At 42.9% G+C, this 14,773-nt stretch overlaps 1 protein-coding gene across 5 annotated transcripts in view; it reads left to right on the plus strand.

Moving 5' to 3' along the window:
• The window catches only part of FLRT2 (fibronectin leucine rich transmembrane protein 2), a 102,993-nt gene that overhangs the window by 4,581 nt on the left and 83,639 nt on the right, over positions 1–14,773 (plus strand). The window contains exons 1-2 of one of the 5 annotated variants that reach the window (XM_081517300.1): positions 4,336–4,461; positions 4,945–4,989. The exons of 3 other annotated variants lie outside the window; for them this stretch is intronic. The gene's annotated coding sequence lies outside the window, so the exon portion shown is untranslated. Of the gene's footprint in view, positions 1–4,335; positions 4,462–4,944; positions 4,990–14,773 lie in introns of those variants that run through there. One more of the 5 variants, XM_081517301.1, reaches the window with a different exon arrangement.

Below are 14,773 nucleotides of genomic sequence, written 5' to 3' on the forward strand. Positions count from 1 at the left end.
ATTTTGACTGCAGAAGGCTGAGAGGAACCATGTTAACCGCTGGTGGTGTGAACGTGCAGTGCTCGTCTGCCCGGGTGTGTGAGTGTGTGTGGAGGGTGACTGGCGTTGCGGAGAGGCCGGTTTTCCTCGGTGGCCTGATGCACAGTGGCGTGGGGCGGTGGGTGGGTAGTGAGTGGTCGCGGGTGTGCTCCAAGCCGCGGGCAGCCGACTCACATTTCCTGAGCAGCAACCTCTCTTATGCCCGTCAAATAGCTCCTGCGTCTCACCCTGAGAGCAAAAAGGGTCCAGCCCCAACTCCCCGACGTCTCTTTCCCCCTAGTCGAGTTGCCAGTTTCCCAGCAGCTCAGCGTTTGCTGCTCCATCATCTTTATTATGATCCTTATTTATTCACCTGAAAAACTCCTTCTGCCTTCTCTTGTAAATGGAAATCAGTCTCCGAGAGCTCTTGATTAATTTTAGTGGAGGGAATCTCTTGTAAAGCTTCCAGTAAGCTAATCAAGTGCAAGGCACAAATCCGTGTAAATGCTCACGCAGGAGTGCAAGGTGCTGATTAGATTTCTTTACATGCTGCATTTGGTATGCAAAGCCTCTTCTAAATGGGAGCTGTTGCTCCCCACTCAGCTGGGAGACTCTTCAATCACCCAGGGTCAGGGAGCTTTGGGGCATGTCCACTGGCTCACAGGCTTCTTGCTAAATTTATTATGCCTAACTTCTCCCAGCCAAAAGCTAATATGATGGCGACCTTCCTTCTCAGGGCCAATATTGTCTATGGAGTTGGGCTGTATGACCTTATTACATCTCCAGCGAAAAGATGACCCCCCACCCCCAAACATTTGGAGGCAGATAGAATGCAGGTCGGCATGTCTGGGGATGTATTTGGTTGCTGCAGTATGAATCAGTATGAATGTACAGCTCTAGGTTAGTATCTGAGGTGTTAGCCCTGGACTACTTTTTTTTTTTTTTTTAATCACTGAGCAACATGCCAGATACATAAGATTGACAGGCCACCATATTAGATGAGAATCAGTCTTTAACGAAACAGTCTTTCAGGCATGCCATGAAAAGTTGCTTATTCGCCTACAATGGCACTAGTCCCCCAGTACAACTTTTCTTCCTCGCCTCATCAGAAGCCCCGAATCAGACAGGCAGGAGAGGGTTAAACCATTTATGGATTATTAATAATCACATGGGTGACCCGCAACACCGTACTGTCATGTTGAATTGCAAGTGTCTGTGACTGGTGGAGGTTGGAAAATGCATTTTCAAACATCACTCCATGTCTCATGGCAGTAGGTACAAGAAATTGGAAAAAGAATTGAGCTATCTGCACTGTAGCAGACCTATTACAAACCTAGCATGGAAGAAATGTGTTTTTTTTGTTTTTTGTTTTTAAGATGCCTGTGTCTTAACACTTCAGTAGCTTCATTGCAGTTTTAGAAATTCCAGGGGAAGCTTTTAACACAAGAAAGTAGATTTCCAAATGATATCATGCTGGGCTGCCTCAGGTTCCCCCAAACAGGCATGGCTTTTCTTGTATGCCAGGTTTCAGATACTATGATCTTATCCGGGTTTGCCTTTGACTGCCTGGATCTAATTTGAACCTCCTCTGATACCTGTTACATTTATATTCGGGCCTGCTGGAGAGTTTGATTTAGGATTTAGACACATCTCCCGAAAGCAACCTTATATCTTCAAAGTCTGAAGCTTGGTTTTAAGAAAGGCTTAAGCATGTAGAAGTGCAGAAGACTTATTCTGTAGAGACCCGGTGTGAGCATCTCATCTTCCTGACTCTTCAGCTTTGTCCTCTGCAAGGAAGAATTGCCACTTCCGCGGTCCCCAGTGTCTGAAGTTAAAAAATAGCAAGGGTACCTGGCGGCTCTCCGTTGGTTTTGCTCTGCTTAGAAGATGCACAAAAGGTCAAGGTGATGTAATTTCATTTCCATTCAGGTCAGACCTTTCTGAATAACCGTCTTTTGGTATCTTTAATTTCTATTCAAGTTCATTTTTCACTAGATTACTTTAATAACTTTGTGGTTTCTGCCACAGCGATTCAAATCCAGGCCATTAGTGACCTCTATCTGTGAGAAGTGAAAACTCATTGTTTTTCTTTCTTTTCATCAGAATCTACAAATTACGTGTGTGTGTTGGGGCAGGGGTGAGGGGTGGTGAGTAACAATTTGTAGTTCTTTCTGAGTGTTTAGATTTTCCAACTTGATTTTTCTATTGCACAGTTAGGTATGGGTAATGATATTTAACAACAGTAATAAAAATGTTACAGGCTAATTTGCTACTAAATGGTTATTCCATGTAGCATCGACAATGTGATCAACGTAAATAAAACACCAGTGCTGTCCATTGCCAATAAAAGAATTGTACAGTCAGGTAGACTAATGTTTTGAGACTCACAAACTGCTGGATGTAAGTGAAATTTTATTGCCCCAGAGTGCTTACATAACAGGGAAACTTGAGACAAGCTCAGAACATATATGTGGGAACTAGGCTTCATAGTAGCAGTGCATGTATGCCTTTAAATTCAGCGGTGCTTCTGCTGTGAACTTATGGTCCAAATCAAGGGCGAGGTAGGGTGTGAGAAGGGTGTCTGTAAACAGATGGTCTTTCAAGGAGACTTTTAAAATCTGGTTCTTAATCCAGCTTTGTCTTCTGAGCATTTTCGAATCAAAATTTCCATTTGAGCTGATTATCTTAAACAGTAATTGAAGACAAAGTTTACTGACTTTCTTAGGTGGGTGGATACCATTATCTGACATTTTCCAGATGGTTTTTGATCTCTTGGTATTTGGGAATATAGAATTTTTAGGAGGCTTTCTTTCTTTTCTCCTGGGCAGCTTTTATACCAAAGACATTTTTAAAGACCAATTATTATTATCATTATTATTTTTAAAGTTAGACAGCTATTATAATATCCCAACTTTATTACTTTTCCCCACCCTCCAAATTGCTTTGCTTTTTTTAAAGTTACATTTTTTTTCCCCTAAAACTACATGTTGGGGATTGGAGTAAGATTATCAGTATCTTTTTACAACTTTCATCAACGTGACTTCCATTTAAATATCTGTTTATAGTAAAACATACACAGGTACACATCAAGGGCCATTTTAAGACAGAGATTCTTTTCAAGGTTTGAAATATGTTTCTTTTTAAAAGACTCTGACACAAATATTGTAATGAAAATATCCTGTGTTCTGATGAATACAGAGACTTATTTCAGTTTCATGGAACAGTAAGGCACTGTATTAGTAAAATAATCAGTGGTATTTTCGGTACATGGTCAAATCTGTTAGAACCTTCTTGGGTTTTTTTTTTTTTTTTTCCTTTCCCCTTGGCGAATTTCACATCTACTAGTCTTTTTGGTTTACTTTGATTCTTTCTACTGTGGCTCTTTGAAGTGATTCAAAATTAAACAGTAGCTACTTTTTTGGGAAATTCATCATGTTATGTTCAGGATTCCAGAGGAGTTAATGATGCAGAAAAAGTCCTGTAAAACATCTTTCTAAAAGAAGTCCTTCTCGTGCAGGCTTCCCGCTTACTGGCCTCCTGTACCATTTGCAGTGAGTTGGAACTCCGATATTTATTTATTTTTCAAACACCACCTCTAACTTAATTTAATGGGGGGTGTGTTTCTGCAGAAGAGCGCAGCACCATATGTCCTCTGAACAAAGCTGTGTCATCTTCATGGGCCTGTCATAAGGGAAGGTCACAGAAAACATCCCTGTATAATCTGGGAGGTCAAAAGGCCACAATCATGTTTCTCAAATACCTGTCAGTTATTCTGCTGATACTCAATAAGGGCACACGTTTTTCCATCAGTTTAGTGGCTGGTTGAAAACCTCAGCCTTTTTTTTTTTTTTTGAGGCATTTACAAAATCAGTCTGGGACGCTCTTGTCTGTTCAGCGCTCATTAGAACCGGGCAGTTTTTCTCACTTTCTCCCCAGGTTGCTTTTAAGGGAATGAGCGAGAACCTTGCCAAAAGTTCCTGTGTTTCGGCTCAATTCACAGGTCACGTGCTGTATTTCAGTTCTCGTTATTAGAGCTTTCGAGACACAGCTATAAGGATCTTCCAGCTGAACCTGAGCGCTTTCCGACCTGAGCGCTTTCCGATTGAAACCCACCGAAAAATATCAGGTCTCCAAGTTCATCAGGCTTTTAGGTCTCAGAACACTGACACCTCCTTCCACAGGGAGCGACAGAACAGCGGCTCCTAAAATTGGTTCACAAATACACGGCCCGTTGAGGTCAACAGAGGTCATACGGCGGAGCGGAAAACGTTAGGCTCATACCGGCCCCAAAATAGGCCCACGCGCTGCTGTCACTCTGAGCCCAGCTGCCCGCGCGCGTCACTTTCATGAAGGTCCAGCGTCAGCACAGCCTGTGTGAGAATTCCCCCTAACGCTTGGCCCCAGAGCTTGGAGTCGCGTGTTTTGAAGGAGGAAATCAGGCAGGTACTTGTAATATTCCTCACGGGCATTAGATTAAGAGGTGGTGAAGGTCAGGGGGTAGATGGGTAAGCATTTGCCATAGAAGTTCCAGAAAATTCTGTTTAGACCCTGAAGCATGAGGTTGATTTTCTTCTTTCTCTTTGTAAATGCTTTTTATGGTGGTGAACGTCACATAATACAGAGCATGCTGTTGTCACCGTACTTAACTCGACAGTTCAGTGGGGCTGAGTGCAGCCCCATTGTTGGGCAGCCCTCACCATCATCCATCTCCGGGATTTTTCACTTTCCTAAACTGAATCTCTGTGGCCCTTAAACACTAACTCCCCCGGGGCCCCAGGCCCCTGTCATTTACCAATGTACTTTCTGACACTATGAATTTGAATATTCTAGGTACCTCTTGTAAGTGAAGTCAAGCAGTATTTATGGTACTGATTTTAAAACACATCCCTCCCAATCATTTATCCTCTCCTCTGTTACTTTTTCCAGTTCTCTTGTAGAGGATTTCATTTCTTCTCCACAACTTCCTCTTCGGTGAGTTGGTCCCAGAAAGCCCCACCCACCTGGCTTCTCATTGGGTAACAGGAGCCAGAAGGGAGTTGAAGGCCACCTAAAGTTGCACAGACTCCTCCCTTAAACCATTTGACTTTGTACAGAATCATGAACGTTACATTTAATTACCTAGATGTTGAACTCTCTGATACAGTTCAGAAACTTCCTTCTCTACAAACTCACCCAAAATGATCAGAGGTGGATTTTTAAAAAAAATAAAACTGTAAAAAAAAAAAAATCTTTCAATTGTGTAAATATTTAGATGCAAAAACAGCCTTTCACTGTCTCTCCCCCATTATGCTAGCTATATGTTTGCCTGTAAGGCTAGGGGTAATTTTATGATGTCAGCTTTGTGTTTTGGGACTTGTACTGTGATGGGGAATGAGAAATAGGGAGGTTGTTTTGGAAGAAAGGAAAGACGTATTAATAGAAAGAAAACCTGTGTTCTCATGTCAGCACGCTCCTTTCTACACTGATGACCTTGGACAAATTACTTCATCTTCTGGAGACTTAATTTCCTCTCTTCAGAGTTCAGCAGGGTTGTTGTGGGGTCAAATAAGATTAATGGGTGTGAAAATACCTTACTAATAATTCAGTGTTATATTCCCATGAAGAGGCATTAGTCAAATTGATAACATTTATCACTGCAGGACTGTCAGATGCTAGGATAGTTCTAGGTTTTATGTAAATAGAAAGGTAACCAAGATACAGAGCTTCCTAGGTGGCTCAGTGGTAAAGAATCTGCCTGCCAATGCAGGAGATGCAGGTGACCAGTTCTCCTGCATCATGCAGGAGTTCTCATGCAGGAGACCAGATGCAGGGATAGCACCAGTTTGATCCCTGAGTCAGGAAGATCCCCTTGAATAGGAAATGGCAACCCACTCCAGTATTCTGGCCTGGAGAATCCCAAGTACAGAGGAGCCTGACTGGCTACAGTCCATAGGGATGGAAGGGAGTCGGACACGACTTAGTGACTGAGCAGGCACGCACACAGCCAGGTCCGAGTGCCCTGCCCTCCAGGAGCTTTTGCTTTTTGTGAGTTCTCTGAGATACCACTCACCAATAAAGTGCCTGTGGTTCTCTCCATCACTCCATACTTTTGTTTAATGGTACATCATCTCCTTGGTTGAGTGTGCTCTATTTTGACGCAAGTATTCTGATTAGGGTGAGTTGGGCGCAAGGGCCAACCTTTCTTTCCTTGACTGCTTGGCCTGATGTTGGAAACTGAATTTATCACAAATGGATTCCACTGGGGATCTTTTGGGGAAAAGAAAAAAACATAAACATTCCCTGAAGTAAGGTGGTTTCTTTTTGGCTGGCTTTATACATTAGCCATCCAAGTTAACCTTTTGCAAAAACACAGTCATTACTAGAATAAATGATGCTTTTTTCAGACTTTGATTTTGCACAATAAGGCTTGTGGAGAGCATTCTCAGTCAATAACTTGTGACCGACTCTTTGCATCCCCATGGACTGCAGCCCACCAGGCTCCCCTGTTCATGGGATTCTCCAGGCAAGAATCCTGGAGTGGGTTGCCATTTCCTCCTCCAGGGGATCTTCCTGACCTGGGGATTGAACACATGTCTCCTGCATTTGCAGGCGGGTTCCTTACCACTGAGCCACCAGGGAAACTCTACATAGATAAAAACATACACTGCAATGAGGGGCTATACTTTTGTGTGAATGGCACAGTACTCATAAAGGAGGTATTATTTCTGTAGAGGCAGAAGGTTTACATCCGATGATGAAGAAAGCTTTTTCATAGTTTCAGCAGAGGTGATTTTTCTGCTTACCATGGACCAGGCATGGAGTAAGACTGGAGAGGTCAATGTAGGTAACTCAGGATCCCTCCACTGAGGCTACCCAGGCTGGCCAGGAGAGAGGAAGACATAAAGCCTAACAGCATGGCAGTTTCCTGAATTATCGAAAACAGTGCCAGGAACCCAGAATATTAACGAAAAGAGCTGCACGTTTGGAGAGAGTCTCGGGTTCTAATGACGCCTCTGTCCCTTGTGAACTTTGCAAGCCTATTTTGGGGCTTCTCTGGTGACTCAGACGGTCAAGAGTCTGCCTGCAATAGGGGAGACCGGGGTTTGATCCCTGGGTTGGGAAGACACTCTGGAGAAGGGAAGGGCTACCCACCCCAGTATTCTTACCTAGAGAACCCCATGGACAGAGGAGCCTGGCGGGTTACAGTCCATGGGGTCGCAAAGAGTCAGACAGGACTGAGTGACTTAGCACGTGCTCTTTGGGGGCACATTTTAGACATGCCTTTTAGTCTTCACCTCTTCAAGTCGAAAAATGGAAGGAAATTCTTTCTATTCCCAGAGCTGTTCTTCTGAGGACTGAGATAATTATGTAAAATGTCTACCTGTCTGGCACACAGTAGAGGCTTAATAAATGCTGACTGCAGATCCTTCTCTCTGAAATGATAATGATTCCATTATGTTATTCTCCCCCTCTACAAATACCTTTGCATTTCCCTGGAATCCCAAAGAAGCCTTGTGACCCCTTGAACCTGTTCACTAACAGGTTACAGCTTCTTCTGCAAAAGAAAATTTCGTGATCTATGCAGGTGACAGAGCATGAAAGGGACGGCACAGGAAAGGGCCCTCCACTCAATGGCCAAGTGAGCTCATAGCTAGTGGGGTACAGTGTGGGCTGATGGTGTGAGAAGGCCCAGAGAGAAGGAACAGAGACAAAAAAAAGAGAGGCCTGTCCCAGTTCGGGGAATCAGAAGGTGACATCAGCTGGGTCCTGCCTAAAATGTAGATTTCTTGGTTATTGAAAGCATCACCTTTGGCATGCCAGCCCTGATTCACCTCCATGTACCTTTCCACGGGGACCATACCTGCAGCTTGCAACAAGTCCCACGTCTAGACTGTGACCCTGGACACAAAGAACCATGACTATGATGTCTCTGCCGGTCTACAAAGATTTTTATCAGAAAGCATTTTAAACACTGGCTTCCCACAACTCATCTCACACATGACTCTTGGCAGAGTCAAGAAAATATTTTATTGCAAAATATTAACATGTAAATCATTGCTCTGTTTATATCATGCTTATTCTGTGCTTATAGAATGATTATGCCTTGCTTGTATAATGATGGATGTTCAAATCCGAATGATGCTCCTGGGTTAGCATTTCCGGATGGAAATATTTCTTCCAGAAAGCCATTTTCAATTAATTTAAGTAAAGCAGTTTCTCACTGTGCCTGTGTTAGACCCTCCTAACAGCACTCAGAAGTACTGGTCAAAATACACAGTGCTGGGTTATTTTGTATTTATCATTATGATTGCATGTATGTATAGTGTAGTTTCTGCCTTCTACTGAACAATGGAGACTTGGTTCTTTGTTGGTTTTTTTTTTTTTTGACACTCTGAATCTGTAAATTAATGTAGGAAGGTTATATTTAAGATGTTAGGAATCCCTAACTTCCAAGTTTGGAAACGCAGAAGCTTTTCCTATTAAAATCATATCCTATATATGTAATATGTATACATGTAATCAATCATATTGGAGCAGAGAGAAGCAGGCACTAGACTGTACTTGGCAAGCTCTTCACGTCTTAGTAAGTAGCTTCTGAACCAACATTCCACCCAACATAAAACAATAAGACCCTGTTTTGCTACTTTAGAACATATTAGAGAGATTAAAATTCTTTGGGAAATGGTTTAAAATATTTTTTTCTTACCAAATAGGTAAGTCCAGTAGTGCTGAGAGCAATGGAATTTGAAGCTCAGGTCTCATAATCTCTGAGTCCCGAAGGAATGCAAAGCAGACATCCATTCAAGTCACAAACCTGTATCTGGGGATTTGACAAAGGTTGATTTTTTTTTTTTTTTTGTACCATATGCCAGGCACCATGCTAAGTTTTGTGCCAAGCATTTGGGATACTCTTTCACAGAAGACCTTGTCCTTCCTCACCAGGAAATCTGATGGATCTGACCTAGAGTTCCCCCTTTCCAAACCTGTCTCATCCATCTGAGTGAACTGAAGGAGATGGTTAAAAATGCAGGTCCTCGACCTGAGACCTGGAGGTGCTGATGTCCTCCGTCTGTGATGAAGCCTGAGGATGTGGATGATCCCGGTACAGGAGATCACTAACTGATCATATTTAGAATTTTTCCCGAGCCAGAGGCTCAGTGGTTTTATAGTTGTCTGACTAAAGTGACTTGTGAATTTCTGAAAGTATTTTTTCCTATATATTTTGCCACCTAGAAAATGTTGCTCCATTTAACCCAGCTCTTCCAGGGGAACCTTCGAAGTGAGCAGACCTCAGGGCTGCTTTCATTCTTGGAAGCCTCAGTCTCCTGTGTGGTGTCTCCACCATCTATCTACCACTCTTGTGTCCTCAGAGTCAGTGCCCTAAAAAAGCCAATAACATCATATCGGTGCGGTTGTCAGTCGTGTCCAACTCTTTGCGATCCTGTGGACTGCAGCACACCAGTCCTTCACTATCTCCCGGAGCTTGCTCAGACTTACTAGTCACCTGTGGCCTGGATTTCCTATGCCTCTGGATAAGGCTTATCCAAGCTTGTTATCACGACATGAAGTCCATGACAGTCTGGGTCGCAGACCGTCACTGAGGCCTCATCCTCAGCACACATCCTCAGCATCGATGCTCCGAAGGTGGTAAGGCCAGGCCTCCTGATACACAGCCTCTCTCGTGCTGATTATCTTTCACATAGCATATTACCTGCTCATTCTCCATCTGGCCAACTGTTTTCCTTTAAGACCCACAAGAATGTCACATTCCCTCCCAGTCAAAATTAGTCATTCCTTTCTAGGTGCTTCTAGAGTATTTTGCTTGTCCCCTTGTGAGTTCCCCGTTGAGGTTGTATTGTAATGCATCTGTTCCCATGTCTATCACCTCTTCTGGACTCCAAAACCGTGGCTCATTCTTCCCTTTGTCTAGCTGGTATTAATACTAACAATAGTGCTTAGTGCCCCAGATTCTGCATAAATGTAACTGAATGAATAAGTATGTAATTATGCTGTCCCCTCCTGGAAAAGAAGAAGATTCATCATCTTGTGATAGGGCCCTCTTCCTCAGAAGTGCTTTTCCATTCCTATAGATGTGGTTGCTCAATGGGGGAAAAGAAATACAACCACCACCATTCTGCCTGACTCTAAGCAGGTTTGTCAGGCAAAACCCTTCTGGTTAACCCAACCTTGATCTGCCTCAAGCTCTCCGAACCTCACTTGAGGCAATTTCCAATGCCATACTGGAAGATCTGTTTAAAGAAGGAATACTTTTGCCTGATGAAACATCTTTCTTGGCGCCGAGTTGAACCATCAGCTAAGTAGATGTTCACGCAGATCTGGTTTCCATAAAACGAGAAATTTAACTCACAGTGTTAAATTTGTGTCTCCTTCCTGGCAGAATTAAAGAGAGCAAAGAACTTGTGACCATGTTTTGCATTTGCTCTAATTCAGGTTCTTGCTCCTTGCTTTTATTTTGTTTATTTTATCTTAGGCACATTATTTCCTGATGGTGATGCCTGGATATCTGAGGAGCAAGGGCCCTCCAGAGAGGAGAAGAGAAGGCTAGAACCTTAGTCACTCTGCTTCCACAAAATAGGACCCACCCTTGTCCTCATGATTTGCACACTGGAGCAAAGCACGTGCAAAGGGTACGACAGGTTCTAAACTTGCATGGTTTAATGTGATCGTGGCAGTGACAGAAGTCGGACTTCAGGTCCTTCTTGTTGGCCAAGAGACAGCTCTAACACCTTGCTGCTTTTATGGTGGATCATTGATTGATGGACTGAGGGGACTTGCCTGCAGGTGAGGGGGGTAGATGCATGTAGAAACATATTCTGGCCCCTCTTCCCCTCTTTTTAAGCAAAATTTTCAGTGGCTCACAAGGTTAGAAGATGGTGGAGCACATTTTGATATGCCCCCACTTTAACCTTTGGTCCTCTCTGGTGCATCTCTAGACAGGCAACACTTTCAATGCTATCCTTGCCCAAGGATTTTACAGAGTAAATTTATGAGGCTGTTTAGAAAAGATACCCTTTCCTGATTCTTGAATCATGCTGGGTGTCAGGAAGGCCACGTTTTCATCTAGGGGCATTAATAATAATAGTAATAGTAGTAATAGTTAGCAGTGGTAATTGCATGGATTGTACAGTTCATTTACGGTGCTGCTTATGCAGTTCATGTATATTATCATGTTTAAATATTCACAAAAATCCTGGATAAGTAATTCTGTTTTAGAAATTCCACTAATTCCATTTTATCAAACTCTAATACTTTGGGCACCTGATGCAAAGAGCTGACTCATTAGAAAAGACTGGGAAAGATTGAAGGCAGGAGCAGAAGGGGATGACAGAGGATGAGATGGTTGGATAGCATCACTGACTCAATGGACATGAGTTTGAGCAAATTCCGGAAAATAGTGAAAGACAGGGAGGCCTGGTGTACTGCAGTCCATGGGGTTGCAAAGAGTTAGACAGGGCTTAGAGTCTAAACAACAACAATAACAATACACAGGGAAACTAAAGGAGAGAGAATTGCGTCAGATTGCTTATCTTAGTGTGTGTGTGTGTGTGTGTGTGTGTGTGTGTGTGTGTGTGTCAGAGTTGCACAGTCGTGTCCAACTTCTGCAGACCCATGGACTGTAGCCCACCAGGCTCCTCTGTGAATGGAGTTCTCCAGGTTAGAATACTAGAGTGGGTAGACATTCCCTTCTCCAGAGGATCTTCCTGACCCAGGGATCAAAGCTGGGTCTCCTGCATTGCAGGCAGATTCTGTAGCATCTGAGCCACCAGGGAAGCCCATCTTATTTTGTAGTTGCTGTTAGTTAGTTTGTAGAATAGGTAAGCACTGGGTGACTTCCAAAATGCACTCCAAATTTACTTTCCCATGTCTTAAAATCAAATTCTTGGCTGGTTGCTCATTGTCCCCTGGCCAGCGTGTGGTCCATCTTTCCAGAGTTAACTTTGCTACAGGTAGTTACCTAAGAAGACACTGTTCGTTCTTTGCCACTTTTGAATGAAAACAGTTCTAGTGCCTGTCAGTATATGTCTACAAAATGGGAAAAAAATCATTAATAAAAAAATAGTGTGACAACTTCTAGCATGTTTTCAGTAGTAATGAGTGTCTGTGTTAAGTATCTGGGAATGAAGGAGTCAGTTATGGGAGAGCACAGTCTCCATTTCTTATCTTTACCCTTTTACCAGCACTACTAACACCTAGTTAAACGGATTGCTTTGAGATGCACCTCTCTTTTCCCTGTGGAAGGTGATAATGGACCAAAGAGTGACCAGAGGGCAGGTAACAGTATAGAGTCGGAGGCTTCTGAGAGAGCCCGGAAATGATGAGCAATTGACTGTATTATAAATAGGTCAGGTTCCCTCTTTTTCCAAATCTATGTAATTGCTCAGGTAGTCGACCCTGTTGGGTGAAAAAATGACCCAGAGATGGGCTGGAAAAGGCTGTCCCACATTGATAATTTGAAATAAGCGCAGTGCTTACAAGTCTTCACCCAGCTGAATCTGATTTCTGACCATTGGTCCCTTTTCACCCTTTCTGCTGAGTCCTCATCTCTGCATGCATGCACATTGTGTTTTAGGAATTTGGTGACTGTAGTTAAGACTTTCCAATTATTTGTCCTTCCTAGTTCTGTATATTGTTGGTTAGTTGCTATGTCATGTCCTACTCTTTTGCAACCCCATGGACTGTATCTGCCAGGCTCCTCTGTCCATGGGATTCTCCAGGCAAGAATACTAGAGTAGGTTTCCATTTCCTTCTCCAGGGGATCTTCCCACCCAAGAATCGAACCTGAGTCTCCTGCATTGCAGGCAGATTCTTTATTGCTGAGCCACCAGGGAAGCCCCTGTATATTCTTAACTTTGTCTAAATTAAGAGGTCCATAATCTTTTATGCCTTTTTGTCACCTCATGCCCATCATCTGTCTGTCATGAGGCCACTGTGGTTGTGGCACCATAAAATGATTTCTGAGTCGGGTCAATCTGGATGGGTTTGTCGATGAGGTTGTTTATGAAGGCAGGCTCTGTCCACTTTGATGAGTGTCCCTCAGTTCCAGGACTGCATGAAAACACCAGCTCTGTTTGGCCCTCTGGTGAATTCTGTGTTATTTCTGTCTATGACAGTGGGAGGTCTAGCTGAATCCAGTGTAAGCAAAACATTTGCTCTCTGCAGTCGGCAACTGAGAAGTGATCAGGTTGCATGAAAGAAGCTGAAACATACCTGTGTCAGTCTTGCTGAAAACGGCTGCCTGGTCCCTCTGGACCACCTGCATCTCTAAAGGATCCACCTGCAACCCTGGGTCCCTTTTCCCTCTCCACTCCGAGTGCTGAATTCGCTTGGATTTTCTGTTAAGCTTCAATGTCAATATGTTTTAAGGGGAGCCACCCATTTTCAACACAATTTCATTCTGGGTAATTCCTATTTCTTTATTTAACAAAATGTGCTGTCTAGAACCAGCAGTTTGAATCATCTTTGATTACTCCCTTTCACTCATTTTCAGCTGTTCTATCACCAGTTTTATGCATCTTTTAAAAATGCGGTCCTTCTTGCCCTGACTTTGGCTCCATTGCAGTTGAACCCACGTGTGTCTTTCCTCCCTTGACCTGCACACCGTAGCTACTCTTGATCGTTCTCCTGCAGATGATACTACTCTTCATTACTCACGAGGTCAAGGCTAAACTTTTAAGCTTGACACTCAAGGTCATTCTTTCTGTGGCTTTCCTTTATTTTCCCAAAGAAAAGTTCATCTTCTCTTCTGAACTAAATTTAGGATGACCTCTCACTTTTATCTTTATAATGGTCTCATTGTGGTGTGAAATCTTACCTAATGCTTTGTGTCCATTGTCTATGAACTCATTTAGGGGAAGTCTGTCCCCGATAAATGATTGAGGAACTCAGTTGAACTCAGGTATCTGACTCCAACTTACCTCCTGAACTCATAGGACAAATCTCCTGTCTCCCTCTACATATACTGATTTCCATCATTTTCAGTATTAGGCAAATTAATATTAGCAAAGTTTGCAGAAGTAACTCTTGCTTATTTGAATTGTAAAATTGTCGAATAGAAACTTCCTTTGTTCCCTCTCCGGAACACTCTCTCAAAGCAGTGCTCTTTTGCTTTGAAAACAGGAAGGTAGAACATTCCACCAGCATCACAAACCCTCTGTTGATGTTTGTAAAATCTGTAGTCTTTCCAGGCCTCTAGGCAAGAGCAAATAGAAATAGTCAGAGGCATTAGACTTGATGATGTTGAATTGGGTTCTTATAACTGAGGCTTGATAGCCAAAGTGAGTGGTGTGCTGGTTTATACTGAAAGAGATGCTTGCAACATTGTGAACCCATAGACTTCAGCTTGCTTGAATCTTTGAAGACATCTGGATGTTCTGAAAAAAGACAACAATCACATGCATTTTATTATCTTCATAATTGTATTCTTTTAGAAAGGGAGCAGTGTAATGACAGAGAGTGCGGGTAGTATAAAGGCCATGGGGTTTGGATTCAGATGGATGGATTTTTTGTTTGTTTTTTCTTATTTTTTAGTATCTAAATTAATTTTTATTGGAGTATAGTTGCTTTACAGCGTTGTGTCTACCGTAAAGCAAAATGAATCAGCCATACATATACCTGTATTCCCTCCCTTTGGGGATTTCTTTCCCTTTCAGGTTACCACAGTGCATGAAGCTGAGTTCCCTGTGCCATATGACCCAGCAGTTCCACTCCTGGGCATATACCCAGAGAAAACCATAAGTCAGAATGACACGGGCAC

This window comes from Giraffa tippelskirchi, chromosome 7, assembly GCF_054371585.1.
Source record: "Giraffa tippelskirchi isolate mGirTip1 chromosome 7, T2T-mGirTip1v1.2.pri, whole genome shotgun sequence".
NCBI lineage: Eukaryota > Metazoa > Chordata > Mammalia > Artiodactyla > Giraffidae > Giraffa > Giraffa tippelskirchi.